This window comes from Lissotriton helveticus, chromosome 12, assembly GCF_964261635.1.
Source record: "Lissotriton helveticus chromosome 12, aLisHel1.1, whole genome shotgun sequence".
In the NCBI taxonomy this organism is placed as follows: Eukaryota; Metazoa; Chordata; class Amphibia; order Caudata; family Salamandridae; genus Lissotriton; species Lissotriton helveticus.
The window spans coordinates 865,789,873-865,806,278 of NC_136073.1; the positions used below are offsets into that span (position 1 = coordinate 865,789,873).

General features: G+C 42.8%; 1 protein-coding gene across 1 annotated transcript in view; it reads left to right on the top strand.

Annotated features, from left to right (window-relative positions):
• CIST1 (colon, intestine and stomach enriched 1) overlaps positions 1–16,406 on the top strand; it is a 100,155-nt gene that overhangs the window by 39,112 nt on the left and 44,637 nt on the right. The gene's annotated exons all lie outside the window — the stretch shown is intronic.

The window sequence follows — 16,406 nt, forward strand, 5'->3', positions numbered from 1 at the left end:
TTAAAATGGTTCTTACTGATTTTACTGCATCCTGTGGTCTTATTTTGACAGCAAGAACTTCAGGAGTCAAATCAGCTGAGAATTCCAATAAGTGGCTCATTCTTTTTATTAGACTGACAAAAACTAATTCTGTCGTACATTCTCACCAGAAAAATCTTAATTTCAATATTATGGATCAATACAGTTTCATCAACGTTGACCCTTATTTATCTGATCTCACTGAGTGTGAACCTGTAGCCAGCACCTAAGAGTGGCTTTAATACTTAAAAAAAAAGAGTGCAAACATAAGTGAAGGCTGGCTGTTACGTTGTCGCTGGTAGTTCATATTTTTGAATGCATGCACTCATGCAGTTCTTCTGGTGGGCTTACAAATCTGCTGCAAATACATTCACCTCACGGTTTAGATCAGCCACTCGCTGAAAACTTCACCTTGGAAGATACTAGCTGTAGATAAAAACTTGTAGGCCCTTTGAGACTCACATACTCTGTACTTTGTTCTTTCATCGTGCATTGGGTTTGGTTGTCGTCACTTTCTCAAAAGACTTGTACTCTTGTTGTGATTCACTGGTTTCTGCTATTTTTTGGCAATTTTTCTCCAGGCTTTTTTTCATTGTATACTACTTCAGGTAGTTTATTTATTTATTTATAAATGATAACATATTTGATCCTCTTCGCCCATCAGTTTCAATCTTTTGTGAAGTTTGTCTTGCCATATTTCTGCAGCATCTCGAACTCTCTTCTGTCCAGCTGCAGTTGATGTTACCTTTTCTCTTGGATTAGTTTGGCACCTAACACATTTTTCTTTGTTGAAGGAGTCCTCAGTTTTGTAGTAAGCAACACTCTGTCAGGAGGTAAAGATCCTCTGATACCACCTGCTTCGCTCATGATTAGGAATTTGAATCAATGGAAAACCCGAAATAAAAACAATGCTAAAAGAAATGACTAATATGATTGCCCAAACATACCATAGTAGAGCCGCCATTTGGGAAAATGGTGGGAGGGTTGCTCCGAGGAGTTTTCCGTCTCTATAAGACTAGTTGTCCCTAAAACCTATGTTTTGACACCAAAATGAAATATATATGTCTCATGGTCCCTGAAATATTACATCATCACATAATTACATCTGCCATTTTAAAAAATGTCATCCACAAAAATTCAACTTGGATTTGCAATGTCTACCGAAGCTAAATTACTTCTCTAATAATACAAAAACACAAATAAAAATGAAAATCTCTGGACATCAGTTTTTATTACAGAGGTATTTTTTTTATTATTTAGCTAGAAGTAAGACAAACATTACATAAATTACATTAGAAGTGTTAACAAAACATAAATATAAAATATAAAACTGTATTTTTAACTTAGACAGTAATCAAGAACAATCCTAACTAAAATTTAAGAAGCAATAAAGTTTTCCCAAAAAGAAAAAGTCAATAAAAAAGGAAAATAAGAGAAAAAAGCATTTGTCATAGGGCAGTGGCAGAACAATTCATAAGTGAACAGAGCCTGGTTACTCCCATTGCGATCGGTTGAGATCCGATTAAATTTAAGCCACGAACGCACCATCTAGCTTTAGCCAAAGTAAGTTCCATCTCATAGACCTGCCTGAGTAGAACCCAGAACTCATTAACGGTAGGAGTGACATTATCTATCCAGACTCTAGCGATGCATAAACGGGCACATGCTATGATAATAGTTGCCAACAAATTAATATATCGCCAGCCGCCTCACTTTTAATCCCCAGAATATTTATTTATCCATAAACTGAAAATTTGGGCCGAGAAGCGAGCTGAGAATACTGGAGACCCCACTCCATAACCCATTAAGCCTTGGACAGTCAGCAAACATATGCCTGAGGTTTGCAGCATAAAAATTACATTTCAGACAGAATGATATTTCGGAAGATCGAAAGGCCCACTTAGATATAATCTCTGGTGTGTAATACAACATATATACTACCCGATGCTGTTGCAGCTTTAAATTAACCGATGTTACCCCACGGTCTAATACAGCCATGGACTCCTGTATATCCTCTACCATTATTTCAGCCCGAAGGACCCGACTTAATTTAGCCACAATCTGTACGCTATCCTCACTGGCACTAGCAAGGAATTTCTGATAGGCTAGACCAATAGCCCCTTGGCCAGAGCACGTATATATTCCAACCAGTATTCCCGACGGTTTCGGCATTGTTATTAACTTTTTGCCTCATATGAAAAGGTCCCTAACCTGTAAAAACGTAAAAAAACGTGTTTTGCAGAAGACCAAACTCGTCTTTAAGCGCAGCAAAAAAGCGGAACCCCTGTCCATCATACAGTTGACCCAGCCGGGTAATACCCTTATATTGCCAGTCTTTCCCAATTAAGTCCTGGAATATATTGGGCAGCATAGGATTACCCCATGACACCGCATATTGATGCAGCACCGGAAGTGAGTATTGCTTACAGATGTCTGACCAGATCCGAATAATATCTTTAACTACCTTAAACTACACCCGCTTGTAGTAGTTAGGATTAGAAGTTTTATACAGCATAAACCCAACAGATGAGCCGCAGGCTAATTGATAACATAGCAAAGTTTGGCTGGCATCCAGCCCGCAGAGGTATGTCAAAGGGCCAGGACTAGTAATCAGCCTGAAAAATGTTCAGGTCATGGTAAACTGAAATAATTCTTGACATTAATGCTATACAATATCTAGTCACTTTTTCATGTAAACCTTATAAAATACATATCTTTAGCTCCCCTTATCTGACTTTGATCATTTTGGTGTCTTTTTGCTTAATAACCTTTGCTTTGATTTTCTAAATTGGTTTGGCAATTTCGTTTTGCTGTTTTATGTTTACCTAAAATTGTTGCTACTGCTTGCACTTATCACACTTTTATTAGGGGAATGAATTGCAAGCTGCAGATGGTTCAAAACTCTGCTGCCAGATTGCTATGCCAGGTTCCTAGAGCTGCTTCTGTCTCTGGTCATCTACGTGAACTCCACTGGCTTAGCGTAGAGAACCGAATTAAGTTCAAAGCCCTGAGCTATATGTTCAAGATCAAAACAGGAGTGGCCCCCCAGTATCTGCAATCTCTGGGTTATCCTTATGCTCCTTCTCATCTCCTTCGCTCATCTACACAAGGGAAATTCTCAGTGCCCATAGTTAGACTATCTCGGATGGGAGGTCGATCTTTCGCCTGTCTTGGCCCTTCCTTATGGAACTTGCTTCCTTTATCAATTCGTAATGAAAATGTGTACGTCCAATTCCGTAAATCCCTAAAAACTTCGCTTTTTAATCAATAATTGTTAACAGGTTTTGTTTTCTTGTTGGTTGGTGCCGGGAAACCCTTTTTGGGTAGATGTTGCGCCTTATGAATTAAAATTAACATAACATAACTGCTGCTTGTGCTTCAACTAGCAGGGGTTGAGCAGATCTTCACTGAGAAGCTGGTAAAGGTCCACATTTTTGCAAACTAATAATCCCCTTTGTGAGTCTACTTAATTTGCACATTGACAATTCCACATATGCATTTAGTGGGTGAGCAAATACTGCCCTACTTAGAATTATCTCTTAGTTGTAATCATTGTCTTCGAGTTGTGTTGCTCTTATGGCATTTCAACGACATCACACTGACTCCCTTGTACAGAGTGGAACTCGAAGAAGGCATAGTGACATCCCTGATGGATTATCAGGGCCAGATACATAAGATACCGTGGTAAAGAAACATAAAAACATAGATTCAAAGAATTATCTATGCAGGTCTATTCTGTACTCTCAGCATCACAGCTTTCTGTCTACATCAAGAATGTGAAGATTCTAGAGAAAAAAGTCTGCTTCTGGGTTAATTGTCAGTAAACATTGGCCAAGCTACATTTACTGATTTGTTTTCAAGTTAAAGTGCCCTGACCTGCCTGAGAACAAAAGTAGTGTGTGAGTTGTTACTATTGACTGATTCTCAGAATGGTTAATGCAGTATCTGGCTCATGTCTCACCATCTGCCTAATCACCTCTGGCTGACAAACGCACTCCAGACAAAAGTATTGGTTAGGCAAAAAGGAAGAGAAAGATATACCCACTGCTGTGCCAGAAGAAAATGAATAATTTTCATTGGAAACAAGTAACACAAAAGAAAGGGTGTGCAACAAACTGTTCTTGGCAGGAACTACGTTGGCTTGCACTTCGGTACTATGGGAAGGGTTCTGTTCTGATATTTGCTTATACATTGTTCAAATACACAAAAGGTAAGGTATAGCAGATAGGAAATGAGAGTCGGGGAAGCAGAGCAAAGAAGGACCATTTCTGCCAAAAGCACGTTTGACGAGTAGGCGTGTGCAAAGTTTTAAAAACAAAATGCCCGAAACATGATGACGTTTTCTCTACTCTTCAAGCTTTGGAAGCGTGCTTATGTTGCAAAGTTTAAACATCTGCAGAGGTAAGCAGACATCTGTAGAGGTAAGTATTGCTGCAATAAGACTCAGCAAATCAGGATATTTGTTCAGCCTTGTCTAGAAGGATGGAAGTGGTACTATTTCTCCTTACCTCAAGATTTATAGATTACTGTGTGTCCCCGCGGCACCTCATGGGGATATTATAATGGTTCCCCCCATCCAGGTAGAGGAAAACAGAATCTGCAGGCGGGTATTGAATGTTCCACCATCTAGTTCCACCTGTATCTTGCATTCTGAACTTAATTTGGAATATGTTACAGATACCATTAAACCCCCCTCCCCTCTCTGGGGGAGTGTGTGGTCAAACAATAAAGCTAGTTTCAATAGAGATGTTATTTCAGACTGTCTCAGTCAGGATAAGGCGCTCTCTATTCCCTGGTTGAACTATGTCAGTAAGTTCTTCGCTGACATTAGTCTTTCTGAAATGTTCACCTCATCTAAGACCATTAGTAAGTCTGATAAGAAGTTGGTTAAATCCTGTTATGCAGAGTTCACCTTTTCTCAAAGAACAACTGAAGTTTTTAGAAATTACTCTGTTCGTAATTATTTTATCACATTATCTACAGGAGCTGTATCCCTTCATTTAACTCTGAGGCTTACACGTTGGGAGATGTCCCTCCCTTTTAGATCCAGGTCGGGTACTGTGTGGCGTTTAAAATGTTTCTCTGAGGGTGGAAAAGTATCCGATAGCAACTTGCCTCCTTGTCCCTGTGATGGGATAGCAGAGCAAACCTTGCTGCATTTTCTATTTTTCCGTAAATTTTATAGTACATTTCTTCAATTTTGTCTTAAACACACTGTGAAACCCCTGGCCTTTAAGAATTGTAGAGAGGCTCTTATGTACCTCCAGATGTTAGGTAATCAACACATCTGTTTCAGTGTGTTCTGCATTCTTAAAATTTCCATACATTGCAGGAAACCCATGGAGGGGTGCTGTACTTGAAGGAAGCTTAGTATTTTACCAATGCACTTTACTAGTAGCATATTTTGCACTGATTTGCATTTTATTATGCTTTTATATTGCGGTTTCAATGAGCCTTTCTAACTATGATATGCTTTGTGCATTTGTGATGAATTGTATCTTGCACTTTGCTATGCATTGAGCTGCACACTTAGGGTATTGAATAGATGGCGGCGTTAGTCCGTGATTATGTCTTTATTTTACGATATACTTGCCTGTTTGTATAATTTGATTTGCTTTTATATATCTCTGTGTTGAATTGAATAACATTTTTTTAAAACTTGACTCAGTAAATCCTCACTTTTATGATATATATATATATATATATATATATATATATATATATATATATATATATATATATATATATATATATATACACAAATATGGCAATTTAAGAGAATTCTCTCACTGAAAAAAATGTGGGAAACTTCTGTGCATGAAGTTTACACAACTTTTCAACCTTCACCATGTGTGGAGTTTGGGAACTATGAGCAGCGAAAAGTGAAACAGTCTGAAGATTGCAAAGGGCGTAGCTTTCTGGAGTGTAAAAAATATGGCGACAAGTGTTAGCGTCCATTTGTGAGATCTATAAACTGATGACATTGCTACAAGCAACAACTCCAGGCAACGCGGGACTGCTGCTGATCAGCAGCTATCCACCCCTTCCCTGGCCGTGAGATCCTTACCCAGCACCACAACTCCTGACTGGCCTAGACATTCTGCACCGCGCCCTCCTGCACCCTGTATCGCCACCTGACCACATCCAGTATGCCGCCTCCTCACTATCCCTGGCTGCCTGGTACCATCTAGCCTGACCATCCACCTTTTCCTGCTCCTAGATCAGACCCCCCAGGATATAGCGGCATTGATTAGCAAATTTAGCGGCACAAATATGGAAACTTAGCGACACAAATATGGAAATTTAGCGGCACAAATATGGCAATTTAGCGGCATTTGTGCGGCACTTTATTTTAATCATAATCATTCATTTTCAGCCTTAAATCAATGGAAAGTGTTTTAGCAGAGTATTCCACTTTGAAGTAGGCACCCTGGGATATGGAACAGAAGAAGCAGCCCACAGGTGACGGCTGTTATCCCTTGGAAATGCAATCTTTAATTTGCTTTAGTATAGGCTCTGAGAAGACCATCAAAGATGCATTTACCAACTGCCATGCATGGGGCCTGACTACCTCATTAATTCACAATGCCATTGAGTCATTGCGCCATCACCAACTGCCAGGCCTAGCTACCTCCATGGGCCTTGGTGTCTTCAGCCTCTTCACAGCGCAGTGAAATCTTCATCAGCTGCTGAGCCAGGATCTCGCTTGGCAGAGCAAATGGCTTTAACTTAATCCGAGGTGAGACCTGTTGCCTTTTCAATGCTTGTTTTACGTTTCTTGTCAAATGTGTCCCTGTGCTTAGTTTAACCAGTACCCAGGTATTAGGTGATAAGATAGTGAGATGTGTGCTCTAATAGAGGTTCTGTGTTTTTAATGTACTGTGCATGCATTACTCCTAAGCGCTGATTTAGTGCATTCCATTACTACTACGTGTAGTCCTACATCACTGCATGCCTTCAATTTTACACCTGCCTCAGTTCAAAGCTTCACCTGCACTCCACATGCCTCACTGCATGGGTTTGCATGACCTCCTGCCCCAGTGCATAGCTTCACATGCCCTCCTGCATCAGTGCAGTGCATGGCTTCAAATGTACTCCTGCCTCAGGTCAGAGTTTCATGTGTACTCCTGCCTCACTGCATGAGTTTGTGTGACCCCCTGCCCCAGTGCATAGCTTCACATGTGATCCTGCATCCGTGCAGTGCATGGCTTTTTATGTACTCCTGCCTCAGGTCATAGTTTCACGTGTACTCCTGCCTCACTGCATGGATTTACGTTTACTCCTGCATCAGTGCATAGCTGCACATGTACTCCTGCATCAGTCCATTTCCAGTCTTCACATGAACTCCTGCTTCAGTGCAGTACATGGCTTCAAGTGTACGGCCTCAGGTCATAGCTTCACATGTACTCCTGCCTCACTGAATGGCTTCACATATACTTCTGCCTAAGTGCCAAGCTTCACATGTACTCCTGCCTCACTACATGGTTCATGTGTACTCCTGCCCCATGCATAGCTTCACATTTACTCCTGCATCAGTGCAGTGCATGGCTTTATATGTACTCCTGCCTCAGTTCATAGCGTCACATGTGCTCCTGCCTCACTGCATAGTTTCACATGTATCTTTTGCATCGGTGCAGTGCATGGCTTTAAGTGTACCCCTGCCTCAGGTCATAGCTTCTCATATACTCCTGCCTCACTGTATGGCTTCACTTGTACTCCTGCCTCACTGCATGGCTTCATGTGTACTCTTGCCTCAGTGCCCAGCTTCACATATACTCCTGCCTCACTTCATGGGTTCATGTGTACTCCTGCCCCATGCATTGCTTCACATTTACTCCTGCATCAGTGCAGTGCATGGCTTCATATGTACTCACACCGCAGTTCATAGCTTCACATTTGTTCCTGCCTCACTGCATGGGTTTACGTGTACTCCTGCCTTAGTGCATAGCTTCACATGTACTTCTGCATTGGTGCAGTGCATGGCTTCACTTGAACTCCTACTTCAGTACAGTGCATGGCTTCATGTGTACTCTTGCCTTAGTTCATAGCATCACATGTACTCCTGCCTCACTGCATGGCTATATGTGCACTCCGGCCTCAGTGCCCAGCTTCACACGTACTCCTACTTCAGTACATGGAGTCACGTGTACTCCTGCCTCACTGCATGGCTTCACTTGTACTCCTTCCTCAGTGGATGGCTGCCTAAGAGCATAGTTTCACATATACTTCTGCTCCTCTGCTTAATTTCACATGTACTCTTGGCATGGTACATCGTTTTAAATGTACTCCTGTCTCGATGCATTGCTTCATAGGTACTCATGTCTCAGTGCTTATCTTCAGCAGAGCTAAACATATGCTCCTGCCTCAGTGCATGTCTTTATGTGTATTCCTACCTTACCGCTTGTCTTCATATGTACTCCTGAGTCAGTGCACGGTTTTAAGTGTACTCCTGCCTCAGTGTATGGCCTCATGCGTACTACTAATCATGTGCATGACTTCGTGTTCAGCCCTGCCTCAGTGCATAGCTTTATTTGTAGTCCTGACAAATGCATGGCTGTAGAGGGGCTTGTCCATTTTAACCGCTTGGGTGCTCATGACGAGCTCAGCTCGTCATGAGCTACGGCGCTCCGGTGCTCATGACGAGCTGAGCTCGTCATGACGGCGCCCGTCCCGTGGAACGCTCGCATGCTGGGCTGATTCCCCTGCTGTGCTGAACGTTCCATGGGAACGGGTGTGGCCATGACGAGCTCAGCTCGTCGTGAGCACCGGAGCGCCGTAGCTCATGACGAGCTGACCTCGTCATGAGCACCGGGGCGCTGTATGCGCCCCCCCGCCCCCCAGCACAGTGGGGGAATATGACCCGCAGACAAGGGGTTAATGATCTGAAAACCCCAGCTCACATCAAACAAACATATGCGTCACCACACGCAAGCCTGTTGCTGGTGATTATTAGAGATGTGGGACTGGGAGGAAAAGAATCATGTTTTGCTCTACCATAGAAATGTACAACTTTAACCTTTGCATTCCTTCAATTTCCCTGTCACTCATGAAAAAATTGCGGCATTTTTACAAAAGTGCCGATTTTGCTGCAAACCGTGAAATCGCGAAATCCTGGAGGGTCTGCTAGATGTCCTGCGCACCAGTATCTCGAAGCAAGTTGATAGATGGAACGTTTATATTAATCTTAACCACTGATCACTTGTGGCCGCATTCAAGGCCATTGCCTTTCTCCCACTATTCTAACCTACATGATAGGCTTGGATGCAGCCATATGGAGTTATCAGCCGCTAAAATTAAGGATTAATTCAAGCATTCCACAGTTTACTTTTTTGTTTCCCTGCGTGACTGGTTACACTGGTTCCAACTTTGCCGAGTTTAAACAACTCTTGAAGACTTGGTTGTTTCAGGCTGTTGCGATGTTTCTGTGTTGGCTTAGTGCCAAGATATACCTCCGGGTATGAGTTGTTGCGCTTTATAAGGTGGAAATACCAGAACATCACATAACTGGTACGGGGAGACGTGGGTCTTGTGAACATTGTGCTCCAGAACTCAAGTTATACCTCACTGATGAGGTGTAACTAAGTTGAAAACACTGTCCCTGCTCAGGGGAGACCTGTCCCGGCAGTTCGAGCTGGACCGTTCTCCTTGGAGCAGGACAGAGGCTTTTTAGGTCTCGCTAGCAAAGACCTATTGCTGCCGCTTTGGTGGTGGAAGGGAGACAGAAGGTGGCACGCGCGGACAGGAGATGTGCACTCCGTACTCGTGCACATCTCCTGTCACCGGAGGCTGGTAGCGCTTGCATCGCGCACTTTCACATTCCCTCCCCCTCCTCCGTCGGCTACACAGAGCCAGCTTTTTTTTTTTTTAAACCTGGAAAGAAATGCTTGTTTTCGGTTGTGTGAGCAAGTTTTTTATTAGGAGGGGCAGACATCAAAGTTAAAATCAAACCATTTGTGATTTTGTAACAGCAGCAGTCGAAGGCTGGGTTGTCTGTTTCCGCTCACGGTGGTGGTGTTTGGGGTTTGAGAAACAGGCATTAAATAGCGTTGATATATAGAAAGAGATCACCATTCTGCGGCCGCTCAGGTACACCTGCATCCAATTCCTCTTCTCTGAAGAATAAAAAATCGAGGCTCTACCGAGAACGCTGCATTTTCTTTACCCTTACATTCCATTTCATGAATCTGTTTTAGACGTCTGGTGCAAAAACCAGTCAAGTACGTGTCACAAGCTTGCGCACTATCCATCACTAACAAAGAGCAGTCTCCGCATTACGCATTCTGCATAAGCCTCTCACTGTTTTTTCAAATCTTACGCCACACACTCTACCCCACTTAGTTGTTTAATAGGGATTTGTACGTATTAAGTCTGTCTCCTACCCCATGTATTTTTTTTAACATATCCTGAATGATTGACTGAGTAGATGCAGTGTGTACATCACGCACTGACCATCATGTAAACATACAAGGAAGATTTTCCAGATTCATAAAAAGGTTATTTCTTGAACATCTGTTTAACTTTAGTACATAAGATATCATCACTGCCTCCAAATATGGTATAGGTAAGATGTTAAACATGAATTTTTCCACACCCCAAAAGCCTTGACAACACCGCCACGAGCGAATCACGAGATGTCAGCTTACTAGGTGTATTGCATGAATGGCCAACAGCGCTCTTATATGTGAAGCAACTTTATTGCTTATTAAACCATATATATATATATGTATGTATGTATGTGAGTGGAAGCCGGATTGATCTCAGGGTTTCTGGTTTCACACTGTAATTTAGCTAATAAATGTACTTGTTTCACCTCCTTGATGCCCACCTTACAACCCCTCCCCCCATCCCTACCCCTTAACTGCACCCCTGTCCAACTGAAACCCTGCTGGCATCAATACGACCTCGGTCATAATGCAGACCAAACTTTCTGGCCCAGGGAGAATGTTTGCAAGGATCCATGACCTAGATTATACACCCCTCATACTACAATGGTATATTAATCTCTGACCGACACTGTGCTGTAAGTAATATTTGCTCTGTAATGTCACCAGGGAAAGCATGATCTACTCTTACATGGTGTTCTCACACCCTCCTTGGTACAGTGCTCTGAAACCAGGTTGAGTGATGGTTGTGCTTCATAAAACAACTAAAAATACGTCATTTGTCAAGTTAGTCCTTTCTCAATATTAAGCTCCTCCACTTGCAGCATGACTAGGTCCCATACTTGATCAATGTTGTCTTCTTCCAGTTTGCATTTGCTTCCCTCAGGCATAGATATTATTCTCTTTCTATATTCACGTCCTCTGCATTAGCAATGAAATTCCTATTCACAGCATGACTTTATTATGTCTGTTCATCTTTACTTATGCATCAGCTCATGTAGTGACATTAAGTCCCCCGCTTCCCAGCACAAGTGTGCTCACCCACTATTGTTTACTCACTTCATTACAAGACTTGTTGTTGCCCTCTGTTCAACGTTCGGGGCTAGCGAGGTTCCCAGAAGGGTAAAATCAAAATATCAGCTTCTGAAGTGTTGCCCTCTTGGATCAGAGACTTTAGAGATTGTCAGGTCCCAGTAACTTCTGCGACAGAGAAAAGTTCCTAAGAGCTATCCTAGGTGTCTCTGTTACCATCTGCAACCCTAGATGTCCAGAAAACGCCTGTCCAGGCCATTGAACCCTAACTCCCAACATCTGGAGATAATTGAATGTCTGTCATATGGCAACGATTATTCTGTATCTCTGTCCGTATCTTTGGGTGATGTCTTGATTTTGTGACCAAAAGTTCAAAAGAGAGCTTTCGCTGCTCGTCTAAAGAAAGGGGCCTGACGTGCTAGCGCTGCACGGGGCGCTTGGAAACAGAAAATATTTGCAGTGCTATAGGTCTCACGTTTGCGAGAATTTAAGCTATTGTCATTTACAATGCCAAGAACTCAAACTCTAATAAATGCGAGACCTATTGCATTGCAAATGCTTGTTTTGCTTACGGTGGGTTCCTGTCTGACACGATCTGGTGACAAAAAAACAATGAACTGGAAGGAAAAAGTCTCGCGAGGATGTCATTTTGCTTGCTCGCAGTCGCCAACTTGACGTTGAGGACCGCAAGCAAGCAAAAAATGACCGCTGCACTACGCTACACTATGCATGTTTGCACTGTGCTACGTGCAGTTCGCGTAGGGCGTAGTTGCGCAAATTTCGCAAACTACGTGAGCGTAGCGTAGTGCTTTGCTCAGGGTTAGTTATAATACTCAATATTTGGAAAATACATCCTGTCTCCCACTCCTCTCCACAAAGTCCCAGATCAATGCACTTGCCTTCTGTAAAATAGGCCATTCTAGAACACTCCTCCTTGCTCTACCAACCCAACAAGTTTATGCCTCTAGAAAGGCCTCCCCTTTGCCCCCAACAAACTGTTCACCATGCCAGACTATTCCTCTCCATTTATGAGGAAAGTGTCTGTCTATGTACACCGCAGGTACCAATTCATGTTCGTCACCATTCATTTATTCAATCAATATGCTATATTACGGTTAACAAGAGACAAAAAAACATTACCTACAAGATTAGCACTTAACAATACAAAATGGATATAATGTAAAAAAACATTTTAAATAAATTCTTGTCTCATCTAATATTTTATACCAGCATTGAAAGAACGTTGTAAAATTTAAATTGTGGAAACATTTTCTACCAAAGTATAGTTTGCGTAAAAATATATTACAAAATCCACGTGTAAATTGGGAGCATTTGCTCACAGAGAGTTTTTCTGTCAGTGAGAAACCAACAACATTTATGTCTCCAGGTGGTGAGTTACATATTCACCAGGGTTCAGCTATCACCATGTGATTGTGCTTTCCATAGTATAATCTGGAGAGCTGTTCGGATTCTTGCATTCAGGTGTTTAGAGGGTTCATACATTTCTGGTACGGAGAACAGGTGGTAAAATCAGGAAAATTAATAATGTGATTTAGTAAATTGGCATTACTCTTACATGAGTGAAAGGACTTAGTGGTTGGATAAGTGCATGTTCGCCTCTTGGGTTGTGATGGTTCCAGTGTAGAGTATTTGCTGTCGGCTGGTTTATGACTATAATCTCACTTTGGTGGGGAAGTTTTTTGCAGCATTTAAGCTAGCTATCATAATTTCAAATCTATGGGAGAGCCATTCTCTGGCCCACATATAACAGTTCTCTAAAACTAGTAATTCAACTCCCAAGAAGCGGAGGTTTGTCTCAAAATGAAGCTATTGAAGTCACTGATGATTACGTAAGACGTAAGATTCTGCGTAAACATATTCGCAGTGTGGAAGACAGTTCACCACTGAGTTCTAATCTCCCTGCTTGGTACCTGATCTTAATCTGAGCAAGGCTATGTCACTGTGGGTGAGGTGGTGGAGTGGCACACTACATACCACATCAATACTGTATCATTTTCACCGACCTTCAACTATATTGGAAGGTAAGCATATAATTATTGTTACTAATTTCACTTATACTTACCTATCAAAGTAATAGTCGTGGCTGGTGCAGGTAAGATCGCTATTGAGGGGGGTGAGTCAACAGACAACGAGGGAAAATAAAATTTAGATAAAGAAAACCACTTACCTTGTGCTCGCCGCATCGAGTGCAAGGTAAGTGGTTTTCTTTTTAAAAAATGTGTTTGCCATCTTTGTCTGTCATCCCCCCACCACACCACCACCCCGCCCACCACTCTTGCCTGCATCGGCCGCAACTGCAAGGTAAGTATGGGTGCAGTTAAGGATAGTTAAGATATATTGGTAACTTAAAATGTAGGGAAAGGTCGTTGTAGATGATAGACTACTTTTCACAGGTCTATGTTGTCGACGACAGTATAGTGATATAAAGCCCCCGTCTCCTGCCCCATTTCTGAAGCCGTACTCCACAATGTACTGCAGAATTTGTCATCCTCACCTTCGCTTATTAGCATTTATCCGAACCTTTTAGTAAATGCCTGGGCATTATATATTTTTACATATATGCTGACCGCACACGGATCTTGCTTAAAATTGGAATGTTCATGACCAGAAAACTGCCGGCATTGTCCGCCCAGGATCCCTCCCGACAGTGTATGATGTAAATGCCCTTATTGAGCACCGGCTAATCACAGATCATTGCCCATGGGCAACTGTCCAAATGGTCAGTGGCCCGGGGTTGTTTGTAGCCCAGCTCCTTCCCTAAAGGAGGGCATTACATCTGTGGTGAGATAATATACTGAAATCCTTTAAAATAATCCTTCATTTTTCTGACTTTCTGGATGAAATATTTATTTTTGCAGTGGTCACTGCTTAAATAGTATCATAAGCCTGCTGTCTAACTAAGATCCAGCTAGACCAAGAAGTGGCAACTAGACCACTACCCGCTGCAACCGAATACCAAAAATGACCTAACTTTGTTTGCTTCGGTTAATGAGTTTTGTAAAACTTAAACACAAGATTTCATGCACCACAAAATCCTAGGTGCTCTGTGTGCATTTGTTTTGGATACTGAGTTTGGTCAGAGTCATGGAGGTTGTTGACAGACCTCTAGCTGGTTAAGTCTCTTGTTGAGTTGTTATTAATACTCATGAGTTACCATTATAATAAAGCACAGAGCAGCACCCACCTGCCACTTTTTCATTAATTTAACCATTTCTTCATTGAGGATTTACGTTAGTCAACGCTTTTCACAACAGTCAGTTAATGTGGGCTAGTAGGTGAACTATTCCTTTTCTCAAGGACACAGGAGTGTTAATTCTAGCCTTACCACAATTAAATTTTTCACTTGAGAAATGACTTCTTTCCCTGTTCCTTTGTTTTCATATTTGTAAGTGTGTAGAAAGTTGGTAAACATTGTTACGAAGAGGGAGTACTTTTAATGACTTGATAAGGGAGAGGTGTGGCGCCGCGGCCAGGGCGACTGACGCTGGAATCTGGGGACCACGGTTCGATCCCCGGCTCCAGCGGCAGATTAGCCCAGCACCATGTGACTCTGGGCAATAGCTCGCTTAATCTTCCCGACGGCCCCCAGCCCCTAGAGACCCTTACGGGTGATTGTGCGCTTTACAAATGTGGACTTTACTTACTCGAATAATAATTGTACGTACCGGTGTTTTTCTGATCGCACTCTGGGAGGGGAGTCGTGCAGCACAGGAAGTGAGTAGGAAAGAGCCTTCTGGAGAGACAACTAAAGCTGCCATTTTTTTGGTTGTGCATGCCCTAGTGTCTCTGGGGCTTCATGCTTAAATGCGGTCACGATGCACGGGCGCGCCACTGGCACACCTAAGGCAAGCCCATCTGTGTCCGTCAGCGTCCTGGAAGTGGCCAGTGCCAGCCACACTGCCCGTGAATTCATAGACGGAAAGGTGCACATCAGCTACAGCAGAGAGACTCTGCTGGATCTCGCTCCAATGACCAAATAGAGCCTGGGGCCTTTTTTAACCCCTTCGCCGCGGGGCTAATTCCCCCGTGGCGAGGGGGGCCGCACGCGGCACCACAGTACTCATGACGAGCCCAGCTCGTCATGACTCCGCCTACTCAATGGAACGCCCCGCACAGGAGGGAAATTAGCCTCACATGGGCGTTCCACGGCCGTTATGACGAGCTCAGCTCGTCATGAGCACAGCTCCACTGTGCCTCATGACGAGCTCAGCTCGTCATGAGCCACGAAGAGGTTAATGGGGATAAGACGCACTGCCCAGATTGTCACTTTGGCTATAAGGAGGTCACTGAAACAGTTCAATGCACCTCGCTCCGCTATTCCAAAAAAAAGGCACTTTTCCAGTGCGTGCTGCCTTGATAAATGCACGTTCGATGCAAAAACACACGTACAGCAATTACAACCTTCTAGAGGAAGGTAGCCTGAATTTTCTGTGTTTCACGGAAACCTGCCTATCAGTAGAATCAAACCCCACTATCACTAATGCTGTTTCGAAGGGTTTTAAAATGTAGAAAAAAGGCAGACCAAAAGGCAGGGGAGGAGGAATAACAATTATTCTTAGAGAAGATTGGGGTTTTCAAGACACAGGGATGAAGGACCTGTTGGGTGCCAAAGCCGTGGGCTTTTGCATCTCTTTATCTCACCAACAATCAGTAGCCGGAGTGCTAGTCTCGGACTTGGTTAAAAATCTGGGAATAACCTTTGATACTAAACTATCCTTTTGCCCGCAGGTCAAAAAACTTGTGGGTACATGCTTTGGAATTTTGACGTCTCGAAAATAATTTCTGCCCCTACTCTCCTTTTCTGCTAGGAAAACAGTCATTCAGGCACTAGCCACATCTAGACTGGATTACAGTAATGCTCTTTATCTGAGCATGCCGGAATATCTTGTGGACAGATTGCAGTTTATCCAGAATGCGGCAGCTCCCCTTCTGTTGAATGTGCCAAAAAGCCAA